This window comes from Podarcis pityusensis, assembly GCF_964106645.2.
Source record: "Podarcis pityusensis genome assembly, chromosome: 12".
NCBI classification, from domain to species: domain Eukaryota; kingdom Metazoa; phylum Chordata; class Lepidosauria; order Squamata; family Lacertidae; genus Podarcis; species Podarcis pityusensis.
Genome location: NC_138037.1, coordinates 33,048,396 through 33,076,386, shown reverse-complemented (window position 1 = coordinate 33,076,386; position 27,991 = coordinate 33,048,396). Strand labels below are relative to the sequence as shown.

Genomic DNA, 27,991 nt, shown 5'->3' with positions numbered 1-27,991 from the left:
AGAGCGTGCCAAGAAAAAAAGTGAAGGCCAGGGTAAAGCTGCTGGCTGAAAAGCAAAAATGTTTCCAGAATAAGAAGAGTTCTGCAGGCCTAAACATTTTTATTTGGAAGGAAGAACAGAAGTGGAGGTGATGCCAAATGTGAGTTTGCCAAAAACTGCAGTCTTTCATCCAGGTTCCCCTCTCCTTCCCACAACATTTAGTTCCTGAAAATCATGTTGTGATGTTTCTCCTTATCTTCCTAGAACAGCCCATAATGTCTAGCGGGATGAGGCAAGCAAAGGCCAACATTGTGCATCCCAGGAGCTAACTTTTACAGGAAGAGAGGGAACTGGATGGTAGGTTGTCACTTGTGTTGGGACCGTATCTAGTTTTTGCCTCCCGCCTCGTGCTTTTTAGTGGAACTTACTTCCAAGTCAAACTGCTTAGGACTGCGTTTCTTAACCTACATGACAATGTACAAAAGGAAATCCTTCAACTTTTTACAAGCAACAAAAAGCTTCCCACTAAACAACTGTTGACAGGATTGATGCCACTATTAGGCAGGACCAGTCCAAGCAATTTTGCTGCCTGAGGCAAGGGCAAGATGGTATCCCCATTTAAGATCAGAAGCTGACTAGATTTATTTTGAGTTTGAGTTTTATTTTGACACTGGTGATAGAGTAAGTGTCAACTACCAGTCTTGCTGGCTTTATACATGGAATGAGGGAAGGCACCATCTTGTCCTTCACCTCAGGCAGAAAAATGTCTTGCGCTGGCCCTGACTGCTTCCAATGGTGCACAATGATGCAGACAGCTAAATAAAAGCATGATGTCTTCCATCTGCTGCTGACATCTGTGAGAAAGAAGAAGTTCCTGTTCTTGAAGAAGTTTCTTTTCCCTATATAATTCCAAATCCCCAGTCCTTTAAAAAAAAAAAAATAGTATTGCTTTTCTTCTTGCTCCATAGCAAAATAAGCAGAAGCACTGAAATATGTTGTGAAATATCAGGAAGGAACTTGTATGAGATAGTATTTCACAAGTTGATGGAAACATCAAAAGGGGAACTTGGTATTGGTTAAATTAAAATGCAGTGGTACCTCTGGTTAAGAACTTAATTCATTCCAGAGGTCCATTCTTAACCTGAAATGGTTCTTAACCTGAGGCGTGCTTTCGCTAATGGGGGCTTCTGCTGCCGCTGTGCCACTGGCACACGATTTCTGTTCTTATCCAGGGGCAAAGTTCTTAACCTGGAGCAACCACTTCCTGGTTAGCGGAGTTTGTAACCCGAAGCGTCTGTAACCCAAGGTACCACTGCACATTAGATCATTCTGCTATAGGGAGCTAGGCGAGTGTGGTGGCCAAGTGAATAATTTCTCTGTACAAAAATCAGATTTGAATCACCATTGAGCCAAAAAGCTCACTGGCTGATCTTGGACAATCACTATGTATCAGTCCAGAGTACAGTGGTACCTCGGGTTACATACCCTTCAGGTTACAGACTCCGCTAACCCAGAAATAGTACCTCGGGTTAAGAACTTTGCTTCAGGATGAGAACAGAAATTGCGTGGCGGCGCTGCGGCAGCGGGAGGCCCCATTAGCTGAAGTGGTGCTTCAGGTTAAGTACAGTTTCAGGTTAAGAACGGACCTCCGGAACGAATTAAGTACTTGACCCGAGGTACCACTGTACCTCCGAGGGTTGCTGTGCGGAATGTCCCACATGACTTTTTGTCATTTTGTTTCTTCCTATTATTCCCCTCCATATCCAGCCTTTCGGTTTGGTGCTTCAGCACACCATATAATGTCAGAAATTAGTCACAGACCCCTCAAGCAATTGCTTCTCATGAGTAAGCAGACTCTACTAACTAGGTAATGTCTGACACGATATCTCGTACCTAAACCATTGTGACAAGATCCAGCCGTTTCTTGAAAAAACAAAGGAGGAGGTTTCATCCCAGGGGGAAAAAAACACCTGTGACCGTAATTGTGTTATATTAAAACAAAGGTCTCAGAGAACCTGTGGGCTTCACCTGCTAAGTACACTCAGATTTCACACTACTTTTAACTGCTATATGAAAGCAGTAATTGATGTGGGGAGGCAAAAATTGGTTTGGAGATGAAATAGCAAAACACTGTCTCTGTTGATGATTCAGAGCTAAGGTTTGCAATATGCACCACATGATGCTCTAAACAAAACCCTTGGCACACACTAAGGCTCTGACCGCTCCCATTTTTTACCAGGTATTTTTGGTTTTGTGCTACCTGCTTCTTCTTTTCTTTTTTCTTTTGGTCTGTGTTTCAATTGGCTTGGAGTTTCTGCGTTTTCACTGTTGTTTGTGGCAGTGGTGGTCTGAGGTAACCACTATTTTCCTGTAAAATCTGTATTATTTTATACCCCCCCCAAAAAAAAAAGTTTCTTAAATTTCCAAATATGCTCCTGGGCCCCCAACAGTTGTTTGGCTTAAAGCCTTAAAAACGCAAATGACTACAAACAAACCTGGAGAACTCAGAGTAGAACTCTCTTAATGACTCATGACTGATTCATACAGTGTGTCACTTCCCCTTAGCTTGTTGCCAAAAGAATGTTTCCTACCGCATCTTTACTATTATATGGCCACCCTGTTATTGACTTCATAACTCCATTCCAGCTGGAGAGACCAAAGCAGGAGAAAGGAAAAAAAGTCAGATAGCACTACACATTTGTTTAGGAAAATGTGGATGTCAGAAGCTGCTTTATACTGAGCCAGATCATTGATCTATCTAGCCCAACTTTGTCTACATTGGCTGGCAGCGACTTTCCAGGGTTTCAAACAGGGGCCTTTCCTCATCCTCCCTGGAGATGCTGAGGAACATGCAGAGCACATGCTCTACCACTGAGCTATGAACCTCATCCCCATCCCATGTTTTAAGTTTGGACATCTCTTTGCAGCCATGACAATGCTCTCATCTGGGCTGGGAGAAAGGGGGTCTTGTGAATTCTGCTTTTTCCTTGCCACATCTTTGGTTCATTGAGTTTTTGCTCCTCGCACTGGTGGGATTTCCCCAGCCACAACTTCCCACTGGTAAAGGCTTTTGCTATGCTGGCATAGATATTTTTCTGATTGTATGGCTCCATGCAGTTCTAACAAAGGAAGACTGAGAAGCAAGCTAATCAGGATAGGCTTGCTGTGTTGCGCACTTCTAAGAGAGCGAGTTAAGCAGATGCTTAGACTTCTCTCTTTGAAATCAGCTGGACTTCAAAGTGCTCAGCTTCATCTGGACTGTGACCAGTGACTCTCTTCATCAGATGGGGCTTAACTTTGGAATGTTTGCTGTCTCCATTCCATGGATTAGAGCACAGAGTATTTTTGATATTTGTGTAACTGGGTAGAAAGGCAGACGGACAGATATTACCTTGTATTAGTAAAGTTGTTGCATCCATGATGCAAACTCAGGGATAGGGAACCAGTGGCTTTCCAGGGGTTGTTGGACTCCTGCTCCTGTCAGCTGTAGCCTTCATGGCTGAGGGGAGTTCTGGTCCAACAACATATGCCGGGCCACAGTTTCACCACCCCTGGAAGAAACTATGTACATTAGCACGCATCAAAATCAGAGCTATGTGAAAGGTTCAGAAGGATGTTTCCTTATTTTAGGAAAAGCTCAGGCCTTGAAGTCTAATGAGAGAAATTGTATATATTTTTCATATTCCAGTGTCTATATCTGCAGTTCTATATCCTTGAACCCCCTAGTTATTTAGGAAATATACCGGTAATTCATTTTTTAAAACTTTAAAAGCCTGAATAAAGTAAGTCTTTTCCTTTTAAAAAAGCCCTTGACTCATAAGCAAATGAAGTTTTTACTCAGCACCAAATGCTTCCTAAATTGTCAGATTGTATAGACCAGGGGTTGCCAATCTTTAGGGGACAGTAGGCACATTTGGAAGTTTGAGTACCAGTCACAAAATGGCTGCTTTGAGGGTGACATAGCACAAAATGGCAGCCACATTTATGAGCATGAAAACAGAGGGGACCACAAAAAGTACCGATATGCCCTCATTCACATGCACATGCATTTTTATGTAGATTGGAGCCCTTTTTGGTCCACTTTTCCTAAGTAATGCATTTTCTCTGCGTGTTCTCTCTCTCTCTCTCTCTCTCTCTCTCTCTCTCTCTCTGTGTGTGTGTGTGATGTACAGTTGACACCCTCATATGTTTACCAAATCCAACCTAGTTCTCTAACCATGATTTATTTGGGATTGGCAAACCATGATCTATCACACCACCATCCCCAGCTGGTTTGTGCACCCCGAAACTTGAAAACATAGCAAATTAAAGGTTGCCTGAAAAATATATCAATTTCGACCTTTTACAAAAGTCTGCCCTTGATTCCTAAACAAATCACAACCCAAAATTAAAAGTGTGCCTGCTTATTTTTAAAGGCTAACCCATCAGCAAAACTATTTTCTTTCTACGTAGCCTGCATTATCACAGTCCAGATACAGGCCAAAGAGTATTTTCTTCTCAACAGCTGTTGCTGGCTGCTATGTTGCCTTGTATCTTGACATTCAGTGTCTCCACTTCCCACATGATTTGCCAGGGTTTCACATCAACACATAAGCCTCCATGCACATTTATCATGCAACACTGAATATCAATCAGTAGTACCATTCAGCTGTGAGAGATTCTATTACTATCACTCTCTGAAATATGCATTAATGCTAACTGCCATTCTGAATAGCTCAGGTAGACTTTCCACTAGGAGAGGGAGTGGGGAGTGGGAAGCCACTTTTTAAAAGGGTGACATACTGCATAAATATCTTGCATATGTTTTGCATTGCTGCACCACTTTCAGCCTTTACACAAAATAAAGCAACTGAGGGGAGCGTCATTCATTCACACAGCATGATCTCCCCAATATTAACTATGATTCCTATAGGGAACCTTTTCAGAATAACTGGTCAAAGTTAAGTATATTGGGTTGGATGCCGACAAAGCCAGTTGCACTCAGTGCCTATTGAAATCAACAGAATGGCACCTCATTGTGGTGCCCCAAGAGCATGGTCTGAAGGCACATAAATCCCCCACCTTGCTGAGGCTAAGCAGATCTGGATCTAATCAGTGCCTGAATAGGAACCCTGTGAGCACTGCGTCAATTGCGGGGGGAGGGGGCGGTATTCTTTCACCAGGATCAATCCTAATGGAGTTATTAGCCAGCAAATGGGTTGGCTGATTCAGGCTACATACCCAAGGCCTATGCCAAATCTGACTTACATCTGTAATCAATAGAGTTGTGGCCATTTCTATCCCAAGTTGGGTGTCATGTTTTTCCTACTGCATACACATGGTTAAGCCCCTCCCTCAGTAACCACTCACCTCCTGTGCTTTGGCCCATTTCACCCATGTTCATTTCTCATGGCCTTCGGTCATTTCACATTAGTTCCTTTTAGTTTTCCTGCAGAACTTAGTTGATTTCAAGATAGGTTCTTGAGGAAGTTTTCTTTCGTTTTCCCAGGGCAATGAAACCCTCCAGCAAGCAGACATTACTGTAGGATTTAGGGAAGATTAAACTTTTACTAGCCTGCCAAAAAGGAATAATTAAAGTAACCAGGGTCTGCTTATGTAAACAGCTGTCACTTCACTTTAACTGGGGCTTTTGCCTTTTACCAGTGTCAAACAGAATAAGCTTTCACAAGACTCGGCTTTCAAGAGGCTCTCCTAAGCAACATTATCTCTTAAGAAACATTATCTTTTCTGAAGTGTTAATAGAACATGCTGAGCTACTGCAGAGTGGACATCATCCAGGATGTGATTCTAAAAGGGTTGGGATTGTTATAGTACACGTACACACACACACACACACACACACACACACACAGCGCACAGCAAATGTAGTAGCTCTGTTGCCAAAGGGTTCTAACCTCAGCAAATGTCTTTGCTTCCTTCCTGCATGGATAAATTGGGTTTCAACTTTCATAAACACACATCAAGCTGCTTTATAATGAATCAGATCATGGATGCATCTAGCCCAGAACTTCCTACTCTTACTGCCACTGGGTCTCCAGCGTCTCAGGTGAGGTGCTCTTTCACAGCTCTGGTACCTGAGATGCTTTTAACTGGAGATTCCTGTGAACCTGGGACCTTATGTATGCAAATCAGGTGCTCCTCAGGAGAAGAAAAGGCTAAGGAGCAAACCTGACATACCTATGGGGTGGAGTCCCTATTATAGTTGGCTGGCGTCTTGTACGCCTCCTTCCGGCAACTCCTGCAGCCAAGCTGATCCCAAATGTATTGCTATGATTTCCTTTGGACCACATCAGGGAGGCTGAGAGGGAGGGTCTTGTTGTCCGCCCAAGACCTCCATACACACTGCCCAGTCTTGCACCCTAGAGAGGTCATTTCGGTGCTGCTAATGGAGCAAAACAACACAGTTTGACTTCGCCCCCACAGGCGCACTCCATTGTCTCTCGAGAATGATAGATGCCAGCACACAGCACACACAATACTGCAAAATTGTGCTCAAGCATTTGTGCTTAAGTCGCCTTCCTAAGAATTCTTGCAGACAAGCATCTAGGAAGATGAAGCTTGCCATTTTGTAACATGCAACTGGCTTATCCAGTTCATCACCCCATCTGCGAATGGAATTGGTAGCAAATAGCCTAGAGGAAGCTTGATGAGTGGTTTTGACAAAGCCAGAACTTTCTAATCTATACAAAACTAGAGGAAGGGTTTTAATTTATCTAGTTCCCAGTTCTTGCTTTCTCTCAATGCTTTCAGGTAGCTAGATGAACAGCAGAACAGAAAGGAATTCTGCCACACATTTCAAAACATGTTGAGAATCAGTAGAGATGCAAAGTCTATCCTAACGGCTGGAGATGGCGACAGCACTAAAATCACAATAATGGTTGCTGATCCAAAGAGAGAGAGAGAGAGAGAGAGAGGAAAGGAAAGGAAAACCATTTTTCTCAGTATTAATTTGCCTTTCCCCTAGAATTACTTGGGAATTGTTTGTCTAAACCTTGTGGGTGACATTGAGTAGAACCTAAGGAGATTTTTATTTTTGCTCCAGGGCAAGGTCAGATGGTGGAGGAGTGTTAGCTTTTTCCTTTTCAGTTCTGCTCACAAAGTGTGTTCTGTCACTCCAGATGCTGCTCAGAGCAAATTGTGCAGACATGTCTATTGGGCTCATTCTGAGGTTACGCCCTGTTGTGTCGTTGCTTTTTAAATGCTCAGACAGCTGAGCTCAAAACAATAGTGTTATCTTATGACCCAGTGCTATAAGAGGCTGCAAAAGCCAGTAAGTCTATATAGGACCTGCCTGCAAACACTCTTGAGGCATTGCACTGGGAGGGCCAGCTAGCCAGTTGCATCAGCGCTGCTTTAGTTTCGCCAATAGCCTCACAGCTGCCATGCATCATGGTTTTATAAGAATGAATATCATGCTTAATGGATAGATGTGACTGGATTGTTCCAGGAGTGCAGGGCAGAATGGTTCTGTTATTCTGGAGGCAGCCATTGTGGTGCCTTCCATAAACTCCAGCCAGCTTAGCTAATGGCCAAGGATGATGAGAGTTGTAGTATTTTGACTCCCATGAAGCTAACTGTAACTGGATTTTAAACAGACAGGCAGCAGCAGAAAATCACATTTCCTTACTTGTGTGGCATCTTAGATGCTACTGCAACTATTTTATCAGAAGCCATTTTACGTGCTTCTGATCAGTGGCATGTGGTCGGTGGACTAGGGGGACTAGACTAGTCCTATGTTCCCCTGGTGCCTCCTTCCCAAAGCCTGGGCAGCTTCTGCTCGGCTTAGGGAGGGAGGCACAATGCTCTGACAGGTCCAAGAACCCTCCAGCCACCTTCCCAAAGCCCGCCAAGCTTTGGGAAGGAGGCAGGAGGGTTCCAGCATCCTGTCAAAAACCCGACACCTCTTTCCCAGAGCCTGGGAAGCTTCTGCCTGGTTTAGGAAGGGAAGTGCAGTGCTCATGTATGCAACATCACTCCCCCCCCCATTGCCCTTGCAAGCTGGTGCCTCTGGCCTCAAGTGTTCCCCTACAAGAAATTTCACTGCATGCCACCACTTCTGATAAGGATGCTTGGTACCAAAATGACATCACGAATGCAGCTGTAATGCATGGCAGTTTATATGACCCTTGTTTGCAGGCATTTGATAAATTGCCAAAATATAGTCCTTCACTGAGCACCAAACCTGGTTCCTGCGTGGTGCAGAAGGGCAAAGATGAGTCTGGAGATCAGGTCTCTTGATTGCTCAGATCAGTGAAGAATTTTGACGCAGAAGCTTTTATAAGGCTCAAATGCTATTAGATGATCAGCTGATATGGGTTACCTCCCTGCAGCTCTACTTTGACCAGAGTAAGGTGGTGGGACAAATGTTAAATCCCCAGTTTCCACTTCTCAGATCACGGCAGGTTTGGGATCCTATTTCTCTTGATCATTCTATGACCTGGGTTTTGCAACCCAGCTCCCAGAGATGACCCCCCCTTTCTTTTTAAAGAGAAATGCCAAAGTTTATACCTGCCTGGAACTTATGCTTTCCAACATGGAAGTCTTCTTTCCTAATGTCAGATGTAAGGAATTGGCTATGGTTATTCAGCGGTGAGATAAACTTCTGCATATGGTTGGAGGGCTTCCATGCTTCCCTTTGTTGTTACTTCGTATGTCACAAGGCTAAAGGAGGTGCACTATACCAAGTTAGATCTTAAGTCCATTTAGCTCAATATTGTCTTTACTGGCTAATGGTAGATCTCTGGGTTTTCAGATGGGTCTCATTTTCATCCGTAATGGAGGATGCGATGGGCTCATTTGCATGCAAAGCATATGCTCTACTGCTGCATCCGTTCCCCAGTAATTGAGGTTATTGTATATCCCAACTTTCCAACCAAATGTTCAAAGCAACTCACAGCAAAGCATCAAAATGCAATAAAAATAACCCAAACAAGTGCAAATCTGCCAATTCCAATATTCAAATGGTTTTCCAATGGGAAGACTTCCAAATACCTGCGACTTCACTGAGGTTTCTTGCAGGTTACCACTTTCCACAATGTATTTCAGAGAGGAGACTCATCCTTGGGGAGGGAATTAGCAAAAGAGCTTCTTCACAGAAGGAAATGGATAGTGCTGAATGGCATGTGGTCAATGACATAATAGTAGTGGTTAGCTGAAAAACAAGAATGTCCTCTTCAGTCATGATCAGTGGGGATTTTTAAAAAAATGTTTTTTATTAAATATTTTCTGAGGTTACAAAAGTACATACACCGTCTCTAAAGCAACTCAGTGTTGAATGCACTGAAGGGCTGGTGGTTGACTAGTGACGGTCTGCCAATGACTCATTCTGGAGGAACAAGTAGAGAAAGCATCAATGAAAAGCAAGACTGGAGAACCTTCTTCAGCCCCAGGATCATATTCACTCATGTCTAACCTTCTGGGGGCCACTTACAGGTTATGGGTGGGGCTACAGCCCCAAAATAGGTGGGACCAAAACAGAAGTGGGAAGGGCACTCCATACACCCACTCTCACATGAACATATCCATTCATACATATCCACCCATCCCGCTGGTGTAAATGGAAAGATTTCCCCCCAAACCTAACAGCTGAAGGGGTTGGCATCAGACAAGGGAAGACCGGGAGGAAAATGTGTGGGGCAGAGAAGGCCCTTTGGAATACATGAAGACCTCTGGAGGTTCCCTATACAGTGGTACCTCAGTTTTCGAACATAATCTGTTCCGGAAGATCGTTTGAGTTCCGAAACATTCGAAAACCGAAAACTCAATACGTATGGAAGCCTCAAAACGTATGGAAAACTCAAACAGGAAGCCTCCTTGGAAGTTTGACTTCTGAGGCATGTTCAAAAATGGAAGCATTTATTTCTGGGTTTATGGCATTAAGTTCCGAAATGTTTGTCAACGGAGATGTTCGAAAACCGATGTACCACTGTATCTGATGTAAAGAAATGTATATAAATTCTGGTGCGATTCATTTCTCAGAAAATGATGGTATATGTCAAGCACATTCATTTGGGTAGCCATCACTGTGAAAAACAAACACATTCAATTTACTAAGAACAGGGACTTCTGGGTTAGCGCCTCCGGCAATGGCGGATTTCCTCTGATCGGGAGGAATCCGCTTCGTGAGAACTAGGGTCTGGACCGCCGCGGCGAGGCGGAGACCCACCAAAAACCACAGGCGGGAGAAGCCTGTGGACGTGGGATTCGGCTGGCACCTTTTGCGCCTCCCCTACTCGCGGGGAAACCTGGTTTCGGGGATCCGGAGCGACGTGGGGTGAATGACGCGGTGCTTCGAATCGACTGCTCTTTTCACGGAGTGAAGCTGCATTGCTGTTGCCGGAGAGCGCTGACTTTTTCCTGTGGACAATTGGATTTTAAACAACTGCCCGTGAGTAGAACGGAAAATTGGACTGTGAAACTTTTTAATTTGGCACCGAAGCGGGAAGGTCTAAACAGGAAGTCCTCCTTCCGCTTTTGTAAATAGATTGAAGCAAAGACATTGCAAGCTAGAGTCTGGAAAGTCGTTTGTAAAGGACTAAATTTCCATCAGTTAAAATTACTAAACCCCCCTTGGATGCAGGAGAAGAGGGGGGAAATTTTAGACTGTTTAAGCCTGCAGAAGAGAGAGTAAAGAAAGATAAATTTCCACCGTCTTGAACCTGGGAGCGGGGTGTCAGAGACAGACGCTTTGGGGAAGTTCATTGACTGTGGATAAAACGTTTTTGACAGATAGTTAAAAAAGAAATATATTGATTCCAATGTTCCCTTTTGCACTTAAAAGGAACAAAATATCTGAAAAACGAAAGGAACTTTGTTGCTAGATCTGCTTTTAAAAAGACGGATACAAATAGAAATTGTTTCCTTTAGAGGGAGCTTGTGAAACTGTTGCTAGAGTCGATCTGAGGAACTCTACAGCTGTAGAGATTAAAGATCATGAGACCAGACATTGACCTTGAACAAGAATGTGCCCAGAAGAAGCTTTAGTGCTTGCTTTTTGCAAGACAAGTGCTTTACTGGAACAGCTACATGAGAAGATGGATTTGATGACTGTTGCAGTTGGCAATTTTGGACAAACAGTGAATACCTATATAGAAACCACTCAGGAATTAATCCAGGAATGTGCTTTGACAGAGCAAGTGGTGAAGAAGATAAAGGAGGAGGTTGTTGCTGAACCTCAAGTAATAGAAATGGAGAGAGCTGCAGCCTTGCAGGAACATAAGTTTCTGACGACTGAACCTGGAGAAAGTCAGATTTGGAGAGATGGAGTACTGTTTGGTCTGTAGATGGGAAGTTGGATAGATCCCCCTATGCAGGGATGTTTTGACTTTTCGGATCTGGCTTTGGGCCAGGGGGAGTTTTGAGTTGTGGGGGCCCTTAACCTTGGAGGGACTTTGAAACATGCCCTCAAATATCTTTTGGATTTCAGTGTCGACTATGGAGAATGGGCTGACCTGTTGAGAAGGGACAAAGATATTGTCAAGTTGGAGTCTCCCCGAGAGAAAGGAAGGAAATTAAGAATAAGAGCAGCAGAAGATAAAGTAAAGGGCAGATATAAACATGAAGAAGACCTGCAGAAGGGACATGGAAAAGACTTAAGAGCCTCGGATAGAAGGTCACCAGATTGATGGACTAGATGGATGGGATAGAAAGGACTGACAAAACCCGAGACCAGGAAGAAGAGACGATGGATGAAGATTGGAAGAAATTGTTAAAAATTCATTTAGAAAATCACTGTAAAATTAAGGAGTATTAGAAAAATGTTGGAATGAAATTATTTGGCTTTAGTAGAAATGTTAAAAAGAATTATGTATAAATATGTTATGTTAAAAAGAATTATGTATAAATAAGTTTTAAGTTTTAAGCTTTAGGGCTTTTTATGGTAAGATAAGGTTAAAATAAATTAAGGTAATTTAATGACAGAATATAGTGAAAGATGGAAAGGATTTGCTGAGATAATTAATAACTAGAATACAAAAAAGGGAGGTGTGAGGAGGTCGATGGAACAAGTTAACGAAAGATAAAGATTTGGGAATATTGGATTTGTTTTTAATTTTTTGTTTATTTTTGTCTTTGATTTTGATGTATTATGTGTTTTGTTTTTTCTTTGATTTTTGTTTTTATTGACTTGTATTTGTTTAATTTCTCTTTTTGTCTACCTTTTTTCCTTTTTATTTTTTATTTTTTTTCCCCTTTCTCTCTCTGTAATTTTAAATTCTCAATAAATATCATTTAAAAAAAACAAAAAACCCCCACAATTTACTAAGAACAGGAACTGTTGGAGGAAAGCAGTTACGGTATATTTAAAGAACAATCTACCAAGATGTCCCCCTGCACATTCTCCATTGAACTGATTGGAAGCTCTACAAGAGCACTGCCCCATGCCCTCCAATATTTTCATCCCCCCAATTGGCACTCTGGGACATGTCAGAAGAATCCGGAAGGTGTTTTGGTACAAACCTAATGATTATTGACAGAATGAGTGTCTTTTGGTTCGGTGATCTGGCACGAGGATTTTCGCCAGAGCACCAGTCCAGAAAATTAGAAGTTCCAGGATGTAAACAGAAGCCAGGAATGGCTTCTGTGATTCTGGGATTTCCCACTTAAAATGGGTCAGTTGTGGGGTTTGCTGTCCTGGTATATACTGCCATGATCTAATGTGAAAATGAAGAACACCAGGGATTTTTTTTTCCAACCGGAGCTCAGCTCCATCACCTCTCAGGTGGGCACCATTGCCATTCTAAGAGAACAAGGGCAAAGTTCATTGAGAATGGCACCTCTTTTTCTGGAAGAATAGCACTGGGAGAACACCATCCTAAAAGGGGCATTCCATGTTCTCACAAGGGATGGAAGACTTCTCCTAAAATGATGTCTCCCAATTCGCACACGTGCATCATCTAAGGACAAAGGAAGGGTGTTCCTTGTGTTTCAGAACTATCATTTTATTCACATGCAGATTTAATAAATTGCCTGATTGTAGGGATTTACACCTTACCCTTCAATCAGACTGGCAGGATGACTTACAAAATGCAAAACTCAATTAAATAAGTTTAAAACATAACACACAAAAAGTAACAGAATCTGTGACGGGGTGGGGAGCCTCCAGCCCTCCAACCCCCATGAGCCTCAGTCAGCATGGGCAATGGTCAGGGATGATGGGAGTTGTAGTTCAGCGACATCTGGAGGCCACCATGTTGGCTGCGCATGGTTTACATCTGAAATGACAAATAGCACATAAATAGAACTTAATTTTCAAATTTTTCAAAATTCAAATTTTCAAATTTAATTTCAAATTTAACAAATAGAACTTAATTTTCACTCGAATTTGCAATGTTTTGGAAAACCAGTATTATGTATTATGACTTAACGTATTTCACAAGGATTGCTGCTAACAGTCAAGGAAATACCATACCCCCCCCGACCAGAACCTGCTGATTCTGCCTTTAAAATGCGTAATTTACCCTTTAAAAATATAAATGACATATTTATTCAACATCCTCAAAGTGGTTAAGGACAGGACTCTGCTAAAGGGTTCCAATTAGGAACCAGCCAAATAAGCATAACTGTGAAAAAAAATATATGGGGGGGTGGGAATAGATGACTGGATGAGTCACAGTGCATTAGAAAAAAGACTGGCAGCTGGTTGTGTATGAAAGTCTACTTTGAAACTCTTTCCTATTTCGCTCAACCAGAATCCAATCAGAGGTCAAATCGGCAAGTGTGCTTTCCCATTAAACTGAAGTGCAGTCAAGTTAAGAGCTTAGATGGTTGGATTTTAAATGTTTGCTGTGGTTAGAAAAAAGCAATCCTTTGAATGTCAGATGAATAAGAAATAAGTGTGTGTGTGTGTGTGTGTGTGTGTGTGTGTGTGTGTATAGAAGGGGCAAAAGAATTTAGCAAACTCAATAACAGGATTTGGAAATAATATTTAATAAGGAGCTATGAATAAAGTTTGAGTCTGCAAGACAGAAGAGGGAATCAGACATTTAAACATGAAAACCTCAAGGCAATTTGAAGATGACCAGTACTGCATCTATGATGGGTGTGGTTTTGTTTTTTTAATCCATATTTTTTCAGAGATCTGTTTAAATCCTTACACCGAACTGACTGATCCACAACACATTTCAAGATGCAGATGCCCACTGAGAGAGAGCATCTCAGCTCTACACATTTATATAATTTGTGGAAGCAAATGAAAATATCTGGAAAGGCATCAACACTGTAGGAAAACACTTGAGGCCTGGTTCTGCTATCATTTACACACATGTATTCCATTGACTTCCAGTTCCATTACATATGTATAAATGGAGATCAGATGCTAAAGAAATTATCATAGTTTTGACAGTCATGGTATCTGGGCAACACTGGGGTACGTCTAGAGGCTTTTTGTGGGGAAGGGGGTTGTTGCTGTTACCGATATTAGTTTTGTGCATCTTTATTTTAGATCTTACTAAGATTTACGCAGAACGTGATTAATTTGGTTGTGCGCTTTTTGACGTTTCATTTATAGTTTATTATGACTACTTGTGTTGTTTGTAATTATGTAATTGTTTTTCGTGTTGTAAGCTGCATTGAGCATGGTTTTAAATATGGAAAGGCGGCATGCAAATAAAATGATCTATGCAAGACAACAAGAGATTGTTCCTGTCTGCTACTTCAGACTCATTTTCCATGTACCGTATTTTCCAGTGTATAAGACGACTGGGCGTATAAGACGACCCCCCAACTTTTCCAGTTAAAATATAGAGTTTGGGATATACTCGCCGTATAAGACTACCCCTCTTTCAACGCACACCAAATAAAAAATTAAAAAACCAGTCTCCAGTCTGGCTCAGATATCCGCTCCACTTCCCAGTGGCCGGGGGCTTCTGGGGCCAATTTTCAAGCATATTTCTGCTTCATCTAGAGAGCTTGGTGTCCTCTGATTTAATTTGCTGTCTTTTTATCCTTTGGTGGGGAGTTGCTGCAGGAGCTGCTGCTGTAGCCGGCATATAAGACGACCCCCAACTTTTGAGAAGATTTTCCTGGGTTAAAAAGTAGTCTTACACGCCAGAAAATACAGTAAATTTTTTGCTCAGTTTTTGAGGCTGGAGTGGAGTTACTGAGCAGTCAGCTATGGGCTGTTGTAATACCTTAATGATGCATTGCAGAGGGTTCAACAAGTTGATCATCGGGGTCCCTTCTAACTGTACTAACTATGATTCTATGACTGTTATATGATTGTTAGTGTGAGTAAGGCAGATTTTATGCTATATCACAATATGAGGGTTGTACAGAAGAATGTTCTGGGGCAGGACGTTCCGTAATTGTCCACGAATGTCCACTTTTGGGTAGGATATTGGGATTTTTCTGGGGTGACACAAGTTTTTGCACACTTTTTAGAAAGAAGTGAGCTAGAGCTCTGTGTGAAAAGAATAGAGACAAAGGGGATAAAGTTTGAGAGAAGTGAGAGTTGAGCCGGGATCTGCTAGCTAAAAATATCTGGAGGTACTGGTGTGATTTGGGACAGTGGATTTCTTCCTTTGTAGGACCACTTGTGTTCTGTCTGTTTCCACTAATGCTCAACTTGTTCCCAATATTACGTAAGAATACAAGAAGAGCTCCAGACTAATGGCTCATCCAGTCCAACATCCTGCTCTTACAGTGGCCAACCTCATGCCTGTGGGGTGCCTACAAACAGGACCTGACTGTGAGGGCTGGAGGGTGTGGAAGGAGAACATAGTGTGGTTAATGGGATCATCTTAATAGATGGTCCTGGTTGCGGGCAGGCTCTCAACCTGGTTCCCCCCACCCTGGCATGGGTGAAGCTATCGCCCTCACCACAATCACCCAGAGCTATTGCCCAATCAAGTCAAGGGTGATAGTGGGGGAAAGTATAAAAGCGGCAGCACGACTTGTGCCAGGCTCCTGCTTCGTGCTTCCAAACACCCGCCCACCCTCCCTTTAATTTAGATCCTTTGGCCTTGCTTTGGACTTTGGTTGGTTTCCCGGCTTGAGTCGGGGGCCGGGTAGGAATTCTTTCCATTTGGCAAATTGGCATGGGCCACTTGGTTTTTGCCTACCTCTTAGCAATCGTCACAACTTTGTAAGGTTGGCGGTTGTTGTTGTTTAGTCATTTAGCCGTGTCTGACTCTTCGTGACCCCATGGACCAGAGCACGCCAGGCACTCCTGTCTTCCACTGCCTCCCGCAGTTTGGTCAAACTCATGCTGGTAGCTTCGAGAACACTGTCCAACCATCTCGTCCTCTGTCGTCCCCTTCTCCTTGTGCCCTCCATCTTTCCCAACATCAGTGTCTTTTCCAGGGAGTCTTCTCTTCTCATGAGGTGGCCCAAGTATTGGAGCCTCAGCTTCAGGATCTGTCCTTCCAGTGAGCAGTTTGGCGGTTAGGCATTGGCTTATGGTGAATGGGGGAGGGGAGGTCGGCCATCACCTGCCCCTCCATTTTCAAGGGTATTCCGTTAAAGGAAGCCGGGGCCTGGTTCCTGTCCGAAGTCCGCTTGAAGGGTGAGGGCCATGCCAGGCCTCTGGGAACACCAGGGGAGATGCAGGCGGGTTCCCCCGAAGCCATTTCCCTTTGGGTGGTTTACCCTTACAGACTTCCTGCAAAGGGGGCAGGAGTCAGATATAGTCTTGCCAATGCCTAAGCCAATGCCTCTCTCATTCCTGTAATCAATAAAGTTGTGGCCAAATTTTTGCCCAAAAACCTTAAACAAAATATCCGTATCTGCGTGAATTTATTTATCCTACCATGCAAGTAGCTATTGATAGCCTTACCCTCCAAAGTGCCATTCCATCAGCCAAAAGCCAGCTCAGGTAAGCACTGCCCTTGAAAATTCTCAGTGCTCAGGAAATTGCAGAACATGTAAAAGCACACAGAAATGGAAATAAGAGGCTTGCTTTCTGAGACTTTTCTGAAATGAATGTCTCAGAAGTCAGTGCCATAATAATATTCATTTTCAGGGTGGTTTACTTATATTAAAAAAACCCACCCCCACACAATTTATTTCCTGATTTGACTTTCATCCTGACGGAAACTCCCTTTGTCAGCCACATTGCAGCCATTTCTTTGATTATCAGTTCTGATAAAGATGAACACAGATGTTAACTGAAATGCTTTTGGTTGGGTGTCATTTTGTGTTTGGAGAGCTTATAAAAGGGGAAAACATCTTATTAAGAAAACCTGGTGGTGGTATTTTTACATTTCACAAGTATACTGGGAGGGTAAAACACATCAAACTCTATGAAACAAGAAAGACTACAGAGTATGGTGTGGTTTGGAGTGAAAATTATAAGCAACTTCATTTCGTTCAACAGAAGAAAGAATCTTGGCCTCCAAGCTCATAGCTTCATTTTCTAAATCTAAATGCCCTTTAGTTTATGGTAAATGTTAAATACTTACATTTATAGTGGGAAGGAACAGGGCAAGGAACTCATTCTTGCTATTGCTAATAATTTATTATTTATTCTTACAAAGTTTTGTCCTACTAGAAGTCCCATTGTTTCCAATGGGCTTTCTCTCAGGTAAATGTTTCCTGGAGAGCAAAGTTCTGATATCCTTATGGCCAGTGCTTTTTTTCCTAAAAAAATATTTAGCAGTACTCTCATTTTGACTCAAGAAAATCACCATTTTATAGTTCAAATCGGGGAAAATAAATACAGTAAATGGACAAAAGTACAAAGATTCACAAAATGTTTAGGGGTATGCGTACCCCTGCATACACCCAGAAGAAAGCACTGATTATGGCTCCATCTGCACTATTCATTTAAACCTGAATCACACTACTTTTAACAGCCCTGGCTTCTCCTGAAGACTCCCAGATACAATGGTACCTCGGGTTACAAACACCTTGGGTTACAGACTCCGCTAACCCGGAAGTAGTACCTCGGGTTAAGAACTTTACCTCAGGATGAGAACAGAAATCACGTTGTGGCAGCGGGAGGCCCCATTAACTAAAGCGGTACCTCAGGTTAAGAACGGATTCAGGTTAAGAACGGACCTCCGGAACAAATTAAGTTCGTAACCAGAGGTACCACTGTAGTGTAATTTATTAAGGAGACAGTTGTTAAGAGACCCGTATTCCCCACATGGAGCTACAGTTCTCAGAGTGGCTGAACAGTCAATCCCTCTGTCCAGGGAACCCCCTTTTCTTTTTAAATTATCCCCTACTCAGAAGCAAAAAGCTAGCAATTCCACCACTCCTCCTCCTTTCCCCTATCTCTATTTACACGCCACTGCCAGAAGTCCTCAGTGTGTGGCTCCTCAGGGTTCCCCTGCAAGTCTTGCAAAGCAACATTGGGCTCAATGCATTCAAGCAAACACCCATTTAAATCAGTGTTAAAAGTCAGTCATGACCTAAGTGCCATTAATTTTCAATGGGAACTAATTGCAATCAGCTTGGCCTGGCCCTCACCCACCATGACCTAAGCTGATCTGCATGGATTTATGTAGAATTTCAAGATGTCAAAAATCCAGTCTTCAAGAGGTATCATTGAAATGATGCTTTCTCCCCTGGAAAAAAGAGAGAGATCCATATGGCTGCATGGAAAACATCTAATTTCAGAGAACATAGAACAGAGCACATCTCTAGGGCGAGCCAGCTATAGGAAATAGGAAACAAACAAATAACACAAGAGATGAGTGATTCAGAGTCACTGACTCTTTTGTTTTAAAAAAAGAAAAAGAAAAAGCTTCATTGATCTCCCTGACATAAACCATCATCTCATGCCAAGGGGAAGTGCCAAAAACAATAACAAAATTGAGCAGGCATTTAGCGAGAAAACATAAAAGCATTTTCCAAGGGAATGTCATACAAATGTACACATTCGCATCGCTGTTCTGCCTAAGCCTCAGCGACCTTTGGAAAGTCACTTTAGGATCGTCTGAAGGGAGAGCCTTTGCCAAAATTACGTACGTTACTTGGGGTTATACAGTATGTTGCTCATGTTTGCCCCCTGAAGAGGAAAGCGATGTCTCCAGCAAGATGTCTCTTTGATGTGAGCGTTGCTGTTCCAAGCTGAGCTTGCCAGCTTTTGGTGCAGAAAGATGACATCTAACACTTGCTTGTCAATATGACAACCTCAGCACAATGAAGGAACTGAGAGGTCGTGCCCCCAACGGGTCTGGGACCGAGCTGAACTTTAGAGAATGACTGAATCAATGCCGTAAGACGAAACAGAAGTGCAAGTGTGTGAAAGATAAAAAAGATTTTTTTTAATGTGGCCATGTGCCTTACCACATGACTTGAGATGAAGAAGTTCGCAGAATCGGTTTCTTGAACAAAGGCCATTTCTATTCCTTCCTTTTTGAAAGCACTTTACATTATTTAATTAGCCAGCTTTTCATCTCATGCTTCTTTTTGTGTGCGTATTGTAATGTATGTAAATGAAAAAGTAACCACAACTGAGCCAATGGGAAATTACATGCTAGTTTTGATCAGGATGAGAGTCGGGTGCCTATTTGACCACATTCTATTTCCATTCACAGTCATCAAAAGCAGAAAGAGTCTGGCTATGGCTAGCCTTGCTCTGGTAAGCCTCCCGCTAGACTACTGCAGTGCATTGTACATAGGGCTGCCTTTAATGACTGTTCAGAAAAGATAGTTAATCCAAAATGCAGCTGCTAGGTTTGTAACTGGCCAATGGGTGAACAGAACATATTACTCCAGTGCTGAAAGAATTGCACTGTTGCTGGTTCAGGTTCAAGCACAATTCAAAGTGTCCCAAGCTTACCACTGAAGTTTTAAAGCATGACTTGAAACCAGGTCCCATCAGCAACGTACCAGCAGGATCTTGTGTTGTGCTATGCTCTGGAGGCATTCTTTACAGTGACCCTACAGAATAATATAGGACCTTGATAAAGAGAGAGCAGCTATTCTCTGTGGTAGGCATACCAAGGACAGAGTTTCTTTATAATGGCCAGATTGTTCTGTTGCTCTAAGTCCTTCAGACGCTGTCCAATTAGCCTTTTTGCTTTAATAAAGCCCATCGTGAGAAGCTGATGTGTTGCTATGGCCATTGGCTAATGCGAATAAAGTTTATCTATCTGTCTGTCTATCTATCTATCTATCTATCTATCTATCTATCTATCAATCATCTATCTCTGTGGTAGGCACCCGACATCTATGGAACTCTCTTTCCTCAGATGTTTGTCTTTTCTGCACCAGGCATAGACTTAATCTTTTGTAACATGGCGCCATGTGCAAGGCAAAAATTTGGTGCCCCTCCCCCAATGGATCTTCTCAGATATGTATCTTCTCAATTTTGTGCCCCCTCGGCTTGGCACCCTGTGTGGTGGAACCGCTGCTTGTGACCCTAAATCCAGAGCTGATTTATTTATCTTCCCCAGACTTTTTAACATCCAGTGTGATCTAAGCACCAGCTTGGCATTGCATTTTGAGGCTCCCCCCCCCCCCCCCGTGCTTCTCAAATTAGCTTCTCTTCGGCTTTCTGGTTTAAGAGATTAAAGTTGATATGCTGTGGATTTTGCTGTGCACTTCTCCTATGGAAAAACGAAACAACTTACACTCTGATTAAAGGAAATAACAGGAACCTTAGATCAGCTCGTGTGTTCTTTTTTCCTCCTTTATTTTTTAGACAATAAAAACTCGTTCACTTTTGGCTTGCATTAACTACTGGTCATTTTCCAGTCACAAATTATTTTTCAGCCCAGGGCTGATTCAGAGCAAGTAGAATGTGACATTTCGGCCCATAGCTTAATTTTTTGATACTTTAATAGAATAAGAAAGCTCTGGATGGAATTTATTTGTGGTTCCCAAAGTGGAACGCTGGTTGGCAAACTGAAGATCCTCAAATCGACTTTTGGCAAACCGAAGATCTTCAGTTCACATCAAAATGGCAGACTTCCTTGGGTTACTACCATTCAACTAGCAGATAAATAGAGCAGAACCTCCATGATATACACTTCATTTATGCTCAGGACCTTGAGCATTGTTCTAGTGTTAGCCTAGTTCTCACAAACCATAGATGAGGTGTTAATGCTGTGTGTGAATTGTACCATTTTAGACTATGGCCCCATCTTCTCGCTATATTTAAATTAGAATCATACCACCTTAAACAGTCATGGTTTTCCCCAAAGAATCCTGGGAACTTTAGATTATTAAATTTGCTGAGAGTTGTTAGGACACCCCTATTCCCTTCAGAGTTCCCTGGTAAGAGGGATTGGCGGTTAAATCTGCTTCTGCCTGGGGTAGATCTTGAACCCATAGGTTCCCTTCTCCAGGTCACCAGAGACCCTTCCTCTAATAGCAGGAGGTCTGAATCTTGGGCCATGACACCAGTGGAGGAATGGCTCATGCTAATGAAGAGAATATACTATATCTATCTATCTATCTATCATCTATCATCTATCATCTATCTATCTATCTATCTATCTATCTATCTATCTATCTATGTATCTATCTATCTATCATCTATCTATCTATCTATCTATCTATCATCTATCTATCTATCTATCTATCTATCATCTATCATCTATCTATCATCTATCTATCATCTATCTATCATCTATCTATATCTATCTATCTATCAGTCATCTATCTATCTATCTATCTATCTATCTATCATCTATCTATCTATCATCTATCTATCTATCTATCTATCTATCTATATCTCTCTATCATCTCTATCATCTATCATCTATCTATCTATCTATCTATCTATCTATCATCTATCTATCTATCATCTATCTATCTATCTATCTATCTATCTATCTATCTATCATCTATCTCTATGTATCTCTATCTATCTCTATCTATCTATCTCTCTATCATCTATCTATCTATCTATCTATCTATCATCTATCTATCTATCATCTATCTATCATCTATCTATCTATCATCTATCTATCATCTATACCCCACTTTTCTTTTATTTTTAAAGACACCAGAGTGGTTCAGAGTAAGAACAACACTTCCATTTTTCTTTCTTTCATAAAGGCAAGTTCATCTCCATTTCACAATATATAATGGGAAGAATAGAGGAAGTAGACATACTAGACAGCAGAGCAGCAACATTGTCTGTCCAGGAATCTTCCCCTTTTCAAGTGATCAGAAGGCATGATTAAAAAGAAGAAGAAGAGAGATTTTATCCACTATTGATGATTTTGTTAGAAATTCCTAGAGGTAAACAGTAAAAGTCATGTATGAAATATTATAACAACAACAACAACAATATCTTCAAAGAAAGACAGTGGTTAGAATTTAGAGTATTCTTGCTAATATTGAAAGGAATGATATCTAATGCAAGAGAAGAGGCCTTATTTCATATGTGAGTCCTGGAAGACCTGCTCCCTGCCTTGCAGACCTTTTACCACCTGACCTTGACTGACCCCAGCTACAAAAGCTGAGGATTATGGTTTTCTGTTGGTGGTGGGGTTGTTGCTGCTATCAATATTAATTTTTTGTATCTTTACTTTAGATCTCATGCATATACTGAGGTACAGTGTGTAAATAAAATGAATACGCTAGTGAAAGTAACCTATAAGAATGCATTATGTAAGGGGGGACTTGCTTTGCCAAAAAAGTGCACATTAGGCAAAGTTTCACACAAAAATGCCAATATTGGGAGAAATTCACTCTAACATGCTGATTTATTTCCATGTTTTTTTTTCCTTCAAAGATCCACCAATGTGGAATTGATGTGGAGAACAGAAGTTAAGATTGGAAAAATGAGAAACTGTGGGAAACAGAAATGGTCAGTTATGCCCACCCCCAGTTTAGATGAGTGGTGATATGGGGAGGAGGACAAACCCTGGTACATATATATATATACACACACACACACACACACACACACACCCGCTGTAATGAGCAATACCAATGAGGTCCACTTCCCCACCATCTTAATCTCCACCCTCTCCCTGAGACAAATTAAGGAAGGGTTAAGGAATGCTTTTGATAACGTAGATGGACACATGACGTCCCACCTTTTATGCTCATAATGAGTTATTACCTTGTCTTTTTTATTGCTTAATCTTTAATCATTTTATGCCACTATATCGGTGAAACACTGCTCATTTGTCCCTATGCAACATTCTACCTTTTTTCCTGCCTTCAAACTCCACCTCCCCTCCAATGGTATTTGAGGGGCAGTGCTCAGGGAGGGAGGAAGAATTAAAATGTGACACCAGAGGGTGGAGCAAAGCAACCGCCCACCAGCAGCAGGGAAAGAAACAGCATTTTGGAAGATGGTGTGGCTGGACATTACTTACATTTGACGGAAAAAAACCAAGATAAAAAAGGTTTTAATTCACAAGTATGCCCTGTGGCATTTTAGAACAACATATCTAATATTGTTCTGACAGGGGGAAATAATATTAGACAGGTCAGTGTAGATCCCGCCCAAGAGCCAAAGGGTTTTATTTTCTCTTCTGGAAGTCCGTCAAAAGCTGCATATCTATATATAAATTAGCCTTGGCATATTGTATGCAAATCTGTGTCCCCCAAGCCTTTTAAGTTGTTTCCAGTGCACATTTAGAGATGCTGATGATCGAGACAGGTGTGCTTTCGTAAATGATCCATCCATTAGAAGTAAATCAAACTTTTTCTCATGCGCTGAAGCTGTGACCTCTGCATATCTTGTGCTTGTTGTTGGTTTGGCGTGGGGCTTTCTGTACATGATCGACTGAAGTGGTTCTTTCCCTTTCCACAACTCCCAATTGTGTCTTAAAGATAACCGGGTAACATTACACTTGCAGTGACTCAGAGCGTAAGCAAAGGTCTATTTGCTTTTCGAGAAAATGTGCAGCAGGAAAAAAAAGACAATTGCTTCAGACCACACACAGCCTCAGCATCTCTCTGTTATGTATACCTGGCATTGAAAGCAACTCAAATCGTGGCTGAATCCATTTGCTGCACTGCATTTGAAGGTTGTTTAAAATACGTAATTGAAACAGTCATGCTGAGAAACCATACTAGGCATGGTTTTTATCTCTTGTAAAATAAAAATAAAAACATACCCAAAGACATCTGGCTGCAATGTCATATGTATCTGTTTAATTCTGATACACAAATCTCTGCTCCTCGTTGGCTAGTGGAAAAGCATGGAATTCGCCTTCAACACAGAGCAAAGCATAGCTAGAAAGGGTCTTTCAGAGGGAGGACTTCTTGATTGCATAACTACAGCTTGAACAAGTGACTCTAGGAAGCTCTCGTGAACAGGGTGGGGCTTTCCCCTCTGACCTCAGAGTTAGAGAACTGCAGGTTAGTCAAGGTCATTGATCAGAAACAAAGCATTTGCTCTGCACACAGAAGGCACCAGGTTCAATCTTCAGCATCACTCACCAGGGAGGGCTGGAAATGTTCCCTGCTGGAAATCCTAGATCAGGGGTCAGCAACCCTTTTCAGCCGTGGGCCAGTCCACTGTCCCTATGAACAAATTCCTATGCCCCACAAATAACCCAGAGATGCATTTTAAATAAAAGGACCCATTCTACTCATGTAAAACACGCTGATTCCCGGGCCATCTGCGGGCCGGATTGAGAAGGCGATTGGGCCGCATCCGGCCCATGGGCCTTAGGTTGCCTACCCCTGTCCTAGATAGCCACCGCTGCCAGTCATTGCAGACAATATGGAGTTAGATGAACCAATGGTCTGACATGGTATAAGGCAGATACATTCCTGTGTTCCACCATAATTTTGCCCCCCTCTGCCAGCTGTTTGCTCCAAGGCAAGAAGATGGATGATGTCCTCCTTTGCCTCCATCAACCCTTCAGAGCAGATGGGGGTGGGGAGTAAAAATTGCAAATTCCTGTTGCAATGCCTTTGTTGGATTCAACCCTACATTTCTAGGGTCTCTAACATGGCACCTGAGGTCACCATGCTTCAGCAATTTGATAATTGCCAAGACCCTTTGCCTCTCCTAGATTTCTTTTAAATTAGATCTTTTCCATTGATTCTAGAGCAGATTGTCTTCTTCTTTTTGTCTGTGTTTTATTTGTATTTTGGGGGTCTGCAGCCGCTTTGCCAGTCTTGGGGATGTTCTGAGCTTCGCCAGTTTTTCTTCTGTGAAAGGGTTCTTTTGTAGTACCCACAACAGTTTCTTAGATAGAAAGGTTGGGAACCCCTGCTTTATTTTATTTCCCCAAAATTTCATAGCACTCAACATATAAATACCAAAATGGTGCACAATTTGAAAACCTAAAACCCAGTATAGCACATACAAAATAAAATGCAAGATATACAGTGAACGGTTATCAGCAGTGTAGACACACGCTGAGGAACTAACTAAGCTGTGTAGCGAGATAAGTCTTGATCAAGCACCTAAAACATAATACGGTAGGCATTTCCCAAATGTCCAAAGGCAGAGATTTCCATAGAGTTGGTACAGCATGCTGAAGGCCCAGTGATTATGGAGGAGACTTTGGGAACACATGCCGTAGTAAAAAATGCAACTCTTGAAGACCACAGTGACTGGAGAAGTGGGAAGGAAGAAGGTGGTCCCTCAATTAGGCTAGTCCTAAGTAGCAGCAATGTTATTTGCCCATGAAAAATGCATTTTTAAAAAAATTGTATTTTGATGAAGTAATAATCATAAATAAATCAGAATAAAAATGTGCACCCCACCACTGAGACCATTCCATTGTAACTACCCAACCTCCCAAAATTTCAACACCTCTTGTGATGGTTTGACCCCTTTCCATTTTAACAGTATGAATTCTACAAACACCCTCCACATCTCCTCAAAATCATTTCTCCTGCATGTTCCCCATCTTACCTTAATGGCACATATTAATTTATCATTAATAGCTATATCCCACATCTCTTTATACCATTCTTCCATTTTATATTCTGCTTGCCCCTTCCACTTCCTAGGTATAATTTTGTGTGCAGCTGTCAATGAATTTGTGAGCAAGTCCTTTGTAGCCTGTGAACCTTCCACCCCATCGTAAATTGATAATAATGATACCTCTGAAAAATGTATCTTGATAAGGTCACCTGAGGTGAAGCATATGAAACTTATAGTTGCTGGGGTTTTTATATATATAAAAAATCATGTGCAGTATATAAAGTATACAGAATGTTTTACACCACCAGTGGCTTTGAAACTGGTTTTCCCTTTAAAAAACAAAAAAAAACAAAACCCCCCACAACAGTAGAAATTAACTTTGTTGTAGCAGTGAATGTACATAATGTTAAACAGCATTCATCTATATAGCATTTTTAAACACACATAGACATATAAAACCTGGGTTTTGCCCTTCAAGTTGTGCCTTTGAGGATACAAATTGAATTTCCTGATTGCAAATGGCAAACTCTGCTATTACATACTTTGTGATTTCAGAAAGCATCTGTCATCACACAAAGACAAATACATTTCTCAAAGAAACATCTGGTGCTTTTTAAAACAAGCCTCAGGCCAGGTCTGTGCAATGAATGAAGTATGTACTATAGATAGAGTGTTATTTAGTGCTGCCTTTCATTTAATCAACTGTGCGTGGAATTTTTGCATTGAGTTAAATATCTCTGAAATATTGGCTCTCAAGAGATTCTTGATAATATAGATATAAATATATTAAGATGATGCCTTTAGGATGACAACCAAGAGCAGTAAATAAACTCGACTTCTTTTCTTGAGCCTCTTTCAGCAAAAGGCAAGAAAAGTATTTTTACTTTAGGAATTAGAAGACCATTCAGCCAAACATTCAAACCCCAGCTAATGCAATATTCTCAGTATCAAATCTGAAACACAAAACCATTAGCCCCAGCTGGCATAAGAGATGTTCCCACCCTGTACATACAGCTGTCCTCTTACTCTGTTACCAAAAGAATGGAATTTGATATAACATGCCTGTCATTTTCTAACCTGTCACTGGTGTGGGATCTTTACTACTGGGCCACCTGCTCTCTCTCTCTCAGGCCTTCTGTGTGATGTTCTCATCCCCCCCGCCCCACAATATTCCCATTTTAGGAAAAGTTGGTGGCCTTCATAAATGGTGCAGCTGAGCTGCGGGAAGGAATAGACTTCCAAAAGGCTTGTGCACGATTCACAAAATGTATAAGGGAACTGGATAAGATCCAAGTGAAGGAAGCAATGCAGAGTGATGAGAGAAATGTAATGCCATGCTTAAATAGAAGCCAAATGAACATAGTACAACATCTTTCCAAATGTCATCAGGTGGTTTGGCTTAACTCCATATTGGCTTACAGAGTCTCAGGCTACCCAGTGTTTTAAATGTGAATCTTAACATTTGGGTTTTGGCTTCGAAATATGCTGGAAATATTTGTTTCACCCTATACAGTGGTACCTCGGTTTTCGAACAGTTTAGTTCACGAACAACTTGGAACCCGAACGCTGCAAAACCAGAAGTAGGTGTTCCGGTTTTCAAACTTTTTTTTGGAAGCAGAACGTGCTCTGTTTTGAGTTCCCTTGTGTTTCCTGTTGCACTGCTAATTTGTGTCTCTCCCCCCCATTGTAATTCTGCCAAAGTTCTTTTCCTGTTCTGTGTGCGGAAAAGAAAGCGTGGTATAAATTGTTAATTGTTTGACATGTAGGGAAGGGCAGAAGCTCATCAGTAGAGCATCTGCTTTGCATACAGAAGTTTCCAGGTAAAATCCAGGTGCTGGTAGGCTGTGATCCTAGACACATGTATCTGGGACTAAGTCCCATTGATTTCAATGTGGGCATTCAGTGCAAGATAAGGGCAAGGTTTTAAAAAGCTTTAGGAATAGCTGAGGTTCTTTAAAAGAGAGAGAGTTGGTGATTTCAGTGGCTCTACTCTGAGTATGAATTAGTTGGATAAAATCCATTGCCATCTTCCACACAAAGGACAGAAGGTAGAAACAGACAATGATATTATATGTGCAAGGCAGTGACACTGAAGCCACTTTCTTCTCCTTGTTTCTGTCCCACAGGTCTCATTCAACGTCATTATGCCACCATGATTCCTTGTCAGAAAGCAGATGAGATTGATTATAGCAAATGTGACAATGATCAAAGCTGGTTGGTTTTTGTAACTCCCTTCTCACCTAGGGTTGCCATATTTCAAAAAGTGAAAAT

General features: G+C 41.8%; 1 long non-coding RNA gene across 1 annotated transcript; it reads left to right on the top strand.

The window, feature by feature from the left end:
* Window positions 1–26: 26 nt before the first annotated feature.
* Window positions 27–27,991, top strand: LOC308459606. Its single transcript, XR_013978215.1, has 3 exons — window positions 27–139; window positions 244–336; window positions 27,847–27,991. It is a non-coding gene; the product is annotated as an uncharacterized lncRNA (long non-coding RNA).